The sequence below is a fragment of the Mastigoproctus giganteus genome, chromosome 4, assembly GCF_048544385.1.
Source record: "Mastigoproctus giganteus isolate SK-2022 chromosome 4, ASM4854438v1, whole genome shotgun sequence".
Taxonomy (NCBI): Eukaryota; Metazoa; Arthropoda; class Arachnida; order Uropygi; family Thelyphonidae; genus Mastigoproctus; species Mastigoproctus giganteus.
The window spans coordinates 15,170,822-15,177,668 of NC_143578.1; the positions used below are offsets into that span (position 1 = coordinate 15,170,822).

At 44.3% G+C, this 6,847-nt stretch overlaps 1 non-coding gene across 1 annotated transcript; it reads left to right on the forward strand.

Moving 5' to 3' along the window:
- Nucleotides 1-1,336: 1,336 nt before the first annotated feature.
- TRNAG-GCC (transfer RNA glycine (anticodon GCC)) lies at nt 1,337-1,407 on the forward strand. Its single transcript has one exon. It is a non-coding gene; the product is annotated as a tRNA-Gly (tRNA).
- The last annotated feature ends 5,440 nt before the right edge of the window (nt 1,408-6,847 follow it).

The window sequence follows — 6,847 nt, forward strand, 5'->3', positions numbered from 1 at the left end:
AATTCACTCATTTAATGCACACTGATGTGCCCATTTCATCCTTGCAATAATACATCAACTGAATGTACAGTGGTGTGAGAAAAAAATGAACTCCCACATGCAGGTGGCCAGCATACTATTTTCTATCTGTCACGCATACTTTGGTAGCTTCACCTCCCACTTTTGCTTTTGATCTAAAAACCCTCATGTTCTCTTTGAGCAACGTTGTAAATGGGATCAAGTGGCACGAAAGATTCTGCTTCTTCCTCCGAAATCCATCATTTCTGGACAGATGAAGACGTGATGGATCACATCAGAGGAGAAGGCGAATGACCGTGATGGATGGTACCTGTGACACTTGCCAATGCATGGAGGGGCGTATGACAGCTTGATGTAGTGCGCATTGAGCGCCCACTTTCGGAGGAAGGCAAAAATAAAGCGAAAAAAACTATTCTATTTTGTTATTTGTGAAGGTATGATTTCAAACCCAAGGATAAACTGTCAGTTGTCTCTCTATTGCCATCTTAGTGAAACATGGGTAACATCAGCGCCATCTAGAAGGAAAGAAAAAAAATATTTAAGCATACAGTGGAAGTGCAATTGTGACTGCCTTGTAACATTGAGGGACGCCGACCAGGAATTGCAACCCCCCCTGGATTTTGCTGTCTTTGTTGGAATTTAAGGAACAAGGAAGTGCACGTGCAGCTATCCGTGAATTAAGCTGACGTGTTTCTACCTCAGCTGTTTCAGAATGACACCCGAAGAACGCTACAGAAATACGTCACGTGACACTGCCTTTTAGGGGAGGTGGACTACGAAACTCTTCATTTAGTTTTTAGACATTTCAATCGACCAAGGAGTTAGTGGCGCCATCTGCTGACTGTTCTGAAATTGGCCTGGATTGCTCGAAAATTGTTCTTCATCGTACTCGCCGGGATGTGAACCGTACCACGTGATCCAATCCGAAATTGCACGAGCGGGATGACGATAAGTTAATAAATTTCGTTGCTATGGAAACAAAAAGTTAGCAATCACAGTCGGATGGCTTAACCTCGTTTTCGATGGCTTACGGGGCCAATATCGAAATGAGAAGTCGAATATTAAGATTTGCATAATAACCGGTGGCTATTTTCGATGCGCGTGCATTTTCCCGGAATAATAAATGGCCGTTTTCTAATCTGGGCGAGAGTGCTTCCGGAAATTCCAATTTAAGTAAACACACGGAGATCGAACTCTGCAGCTAAATCTTTCGAAATCAGTGAAGTCTTAAAACTGATAACAGGTGTCGCTTCCGTCGCCAACAGATCAAGAATTCGTCTGTTTATATAGAAGACAAATTAAGGTGGAACGTAACTAGGCATCGGTGGTTCAGTGGTAGAATGCTCGCCTGCCACGCGGGCGGCCCGGGTTCGATTCCCGGCCGATGCATAAGTTTTTGCTTTTGTAGAAAAAAAAATTATTTTCATTAAAATATTTTGAATTTTACATTATTTATTTATCTTTCTATACATTAAAATTTAGTATTTGTTACGTAGTAATACGTAACAGAAGCTTCTGTTTTAGCGTGGTCATGGTAGACAAACCTCGTGCACGCGCTTTATTTACCTAGCATGACCATGCAATACCATTCTTGATTTCTATATGTAATATTTATGTATTCATAGCTGAGGAAGAGACACACACTGTGTCGAAAGCTTCTGTATATTATTTTATCAAAAGAAGCGAGCGCGGTGAGCAGGGGGCAAAATCCCTCTAGTTAAAATTAAAATAATTTTAATAAAATTAAATTAAAATAATAGATAGCCATAAGGAAAGTAGAAGGGGATTGGGAACGGATGGTGAACGTAAATGCAAACCTTATGACGTCATTAATCACGTGTCCAGTGGATTAGCATCGGGAATTTTAATAAGGCACCTCAGCTGCATCTGCCAAAGATAACAAATGGTCGCCACACATTTCTTATTACTTTCTCATCCTCGTGACAAGGTGGGGTGGGGTGGAGGGGGGATGCGAAAGTTCTGCCGCTGCACACATCTATTTACGATGCAGTAAGGCGGTTGAAGCAGACGATCGATGGAATCGCGCGGTCGGTCCGTGCTGTTTGAATTTGTTAATAAAACGATAGCCGAAGAAGTTCTTCGAGAGAACGAATAAAAATGAAATTTTTCTGTTTTCTTATCGGTTTTGTTTTTCCTTAAAGAAAAAGTCTCGCGCCATCCCGACAACTTTTGTAATTAGAGTGTGGCAATAACCGCGCATGCGCGAAAGAACACTGCGCGGTTCGAGAGGTCTGGCTGAGACAAAGAAAGTGAATAATGGTTTTAATTAGTTTAATTAATTAAACTGAAATAATATCTTCCAATAGAAACACATATACTGCCACCTGTCGGCATTCCGCGTTGCCATGGCAACTGTCCATCGTAACCCGTGTTTTTTGGAATCTCGTGCAGTCTGGAGCGAGGGTGGGGGGTCTAGCCGGAGTCGTGAAGTGCGAACGATTTCCCGAGGTTGTACGTGGCGTTTGGGTGGAAGCCGGACAGGTGCCAATGACAACTTAATGAAACAGGTTGAGCAGTTCCAGCCAACACTCCAACCCATCATCCATCTAAGTGATCACGTAACGCCAACAGAGACTCTCTGATGGATGATTGCTCCTCTTCTGGCCGACAGGGTTGCCAATGCCTTTCTCCATTATGGATGGGCTACGTACACGAACTCGTTACCGGTAGTTGGAACCCAGCGGGGGTGGTCTTTGTGCGCCGAAGCATGGACAGTGCGAACACCAGGATTCACTTGGCCAACTGCCAGTCTGAATAATCAGTTCGTGGTCTGTCTATTTCAACGTCAGGTCACATGTTAAGCATCGGACCACGTTTTAGTGGGTCTAGGGCGCAATTACTGTTGAGGGTGGTCGAACTACACGCACTTCCTCCAAAAATAGGAATCTTTGAATTAAAACGGTCACAGACAGAAGATGGTGGAAATCCGTGTCATTTTCTTCGAACACGACATGGATTTCCACCATCTTTGCTGGCCTCACATTCGTCCGAACCCGATCCTATTGAGAATGTGTGGGATGCTGGAGATTTGGCAACGAAGTCCTCTTGCTTCAACTTTGAGCAGCTGCGCGATATTTTGCTGGAAGAATGGTTTCAATTAGACCAAAAGAGCACCAGTAGGTCGTGTTTGTAAATGCATTGTGTACTTAGAGAAACGGAGGAAAAAGTTTGTAGTGGCATTGTGAACGGCAGCAGTGGTCCCCAGTGAGGCGAGAACGTGTAATACAGTCTCACGAAATACCTTTGAATTATCTGCAGTTTCTAATAATTTTAGAGGCAGTGTAGGGCTGCTGTATCCACCCAAACGATCATCGTGTTCCACCACCAATGTCGGGTGACTTTTAAGGTCCGGTTACTGCCTCAAATTAAATTCATACCCCTCCGGCAATCCCACTTAATTAGGGGCGGAACACCCCTCGTTCTCTTGACGCCCGACTGCTGGATGATCGCTTGTCTGGGCGCTGCAGCCGTTAATTGAGTACGCGTTTGGAACACTGCAGCCCCCTGGCGGCGAGCCGGTGTCTAATTAGAAGTGTCAGTTGAGGTTGGCAGCGTCCCTCAGGTTCTGACGGTTCACGGAAGCGGTCGGAGCTAACTCGGTTGGTCACCGGAGTTAATTATAGTCTCCGCACGTGCGCCGCTCAATCAGGTCGGGCGTATGCCGAGACGTGACCTAACCCAACTTTGATTACGAGGTGAGCGGATGGAGGGAGGGAAGGAGGGAGGGAGCATTGCGCATCTGTCGACCGCTCAAAAGGGATTGCGTCAACCGAGAAGGCGGTTCCGCAGCCTCAATCGCGTGATTACAATTTCCATTAACAGGTGTCGCTGCCGTCTTACTTTTTTTTGGTGACTAAACCGCTGCGGAAGATCCCCAAAGAAGAGAAAGACAAAAGTCCGAGGAGAGATAAGAAGAATGAAGAGCGTTCCCGCTGAGTTTTCGGAAGGTTTTTACGAGGGCATCCGCTCCGAACGTGACACCGTGAAGACTGGTTGCCATGGAGATGTCAGCGGGAAAACTTGCACGGAGGGTTTCGGGAGCTTAATCTCCTATCGCGGGATGTCAACGGTGTCTGTCAACCATTCGCGTCGCCGCTTTATTTTGCGAACAGACTGCGGGTGCGTCTCAATAACACGCGCCTTAAAACGAAGAAAATTTCATTTTTTTCCCGACTTATGTCGAAATTGTCTCTCTCTTTCTCATTCTCTTTCTTTCTTTCTCTTTCTCTCGCTCTCCTTTTCTTTCTCTCTCTCTCTTCCTTTTTTTCTCTTTTTATCAATCTCTCTTTCTTTCTCTCCCTCCCTCCCTTTGAATCTTTCTATCTCTCACTGTCATTCTTATCTTTTTCTGTCTCTCTTTCTCTTTCTTTCCCTCACTCCTTCTATTTCTTTCTGTCTTCCCTCTTATAAAAAAAGAGAATTATCCATCTCTCTCTTACTCTTTCTTCCTCTCCCTCTCTGTTATTCTCTCTCACTCTTTTGTTTCTATCTCTTCCTTTCTCTCATCCTTTCTCTTTCTTTCTCACATTCTCTCTCTCTCTCTCTCTCTCTCTCTCTCTCTCTCTCTCTCTCTCTCTCTCTCTCTCTCTCTCTCTCTCTCTCTCACTCTTTGTCTTTCCCTCTTTCTCTCTCTCTCTCTCTCTTCCCTCGTGTCTATTTTTTCCTCACTCCCGTTTCCCTTCCATCTTTCTTTCGCTCCCTCTCTCTAACTCTTTCTTCTTCTCGTTCACTGTGTCTCTCTTTCTCTAGCATTCCCTTTTTCCTTTTGCTTCGCTTTCTTTCTACGTTGGGAACTCAGTTCAGCAGCTCAGTCTCGTTAAAACGAAATCTCTTTAAAACGACTTTCCTGAAACTGCTGGTGGACTCTGCTCGCATCTCATTTGCATACTTCCAGATGTCTTTAAGGGACTTCGCACATTGAGCAACAGACCCCGACCCTTGCTAGAACATCACCTGCCGTATTATCCTAATGTAAATTGCAACGCGTGCACCTGCGCAAAACAACTGTCCACAAACACGTGACACCTCTAGGGTGGCCATCTTGATAAAACCAAAAGTTTCATTTTCTGATTGCGCAGCGAAGCGATACAAGCCGCCAGTGAGTGAGGGATGGCGACAGTTAATGGAATGAGAGTGGATGCTCTTCAGGAGGAGGAGGAGGAGGAGATAAGTGTTTCCTCGCAATTAATTTTCCATTATCATCCCTTTGATCTTCCGCCTCACTCTCTCCATCACCGAGTCTAATAGAAATTCGATACCTCTTCGCGAACGGATCAAATAACGCGCCCGTTACCATGGCAACGTCGACTCGAAAAGGGGTGAGGGGAACGCATTCGCAACAAAATTCCTCTTAAACAAGAGCGAATAAAGAATTTAATTAATAATTTGAACGCGCACCAATCCAGTAGAGAATTTCTTTCCACCAAGAGGGTGCACCATTCTTTAGGATCGACTACGTATTCCAGGAGAAATCTATCGGTATCTACTTATCCATTCCCTTTTTTCATACCACCCCCTCGTGTCCATTTGTGAGGAATTATTCCTTCTTTTCGGTTTCTGCGTCTGCGCAGGTCGCTTTCCATTGGCCACAGAGAGATTAATGATCGAAACCGAGAGAGATGATGGATTTATTGAATCACGGACCCCAAAAAAAGGTTAAGAAATGCGTGGGGTTGTCTGTTATCTCCCCGAATACCTTCGGCGGTGAAAGACGGCCACGTTAATGTGTCTCGACCAATAAATGGCGGGGCCCCTTTGTTTTACCGCTAATGTCGTCAGCGATAAATCTTCAGTAGCGGATTGGTGCTTTAAAAGCATTTCTGATTTGCTCTAATAATCCAATGAATCAAAGGCACCCCTTCCAAGATCGGTGCCACATTTCGCGAACAAAAGAAAATTTACACGTTCGTTGCCATAGCAACTGTTAGCATCCCTCACCGCGCGATTCGCATTTGCCAAGTTTGTGTTCAACTAACACTTCGGATGAATAATGTTCACGTTGCCCTTGACAACGCATCACTCTCCAGCATCCCTTTGTTTCATTAAAAAGTGCCCTCCCCTCTCCACACTGATATCTGATAACGCCTGAAAACCAAGGACTCGCAATCTTTTGGTGTCTCTTTATTAAGTAAAAGAGGGAAGCTGACTAATTTTTTCCATACTTAATAAGTGGTTTCCATGGAAACCCATCATGGGGGATGATATGAGTCTGCTGCATCACTTGGTTTATCACACCCGCCATTTTTATCCTTTGTTTCATAGAAGGGTATTTTCTAAAGAGGTGAAATTAAAAACAGTTCCGAGCCATCAGCGCCACCTGCTGGAAGAAACAAAATATAAAATCTTTTGAAATTTAGCTTTAGATGGCATAAAGATGACGTCAGTGATGCGCAATAGTAAACGCAATCTTGGCATTGTAAATAATAGGGCGGCTAATTAGCTCGAGACAATCAGCAGACGACAAGATTTTTTTGTGGATAAACCAAAACTGAAAAAAAAAGGTAATGTAAACAGCAGCGAGATAGTTGGATGGGTTTCTTTTATTCCATTTATGAACACCTCTAATTAGACACAGCGGCATCCTTTTGTTGCTATGACAACATCAACCCAAGAGGTTCCCGATTTTTTCCACTTCCACAATGCCCCTCTTCCGAGGCGATTGTTTTCAATTAAATCGCGCCAAGAAAGTCTTAATTAAGCTCTTTGATTTTTCCTTTGTTCTCTCGCAATACATCGCAAACTCGAAACCCCCCTTAGAAAGTTCCAGAAGTAAGTAAAGGATCAATTTTCAGGCCATAACTCATATTCA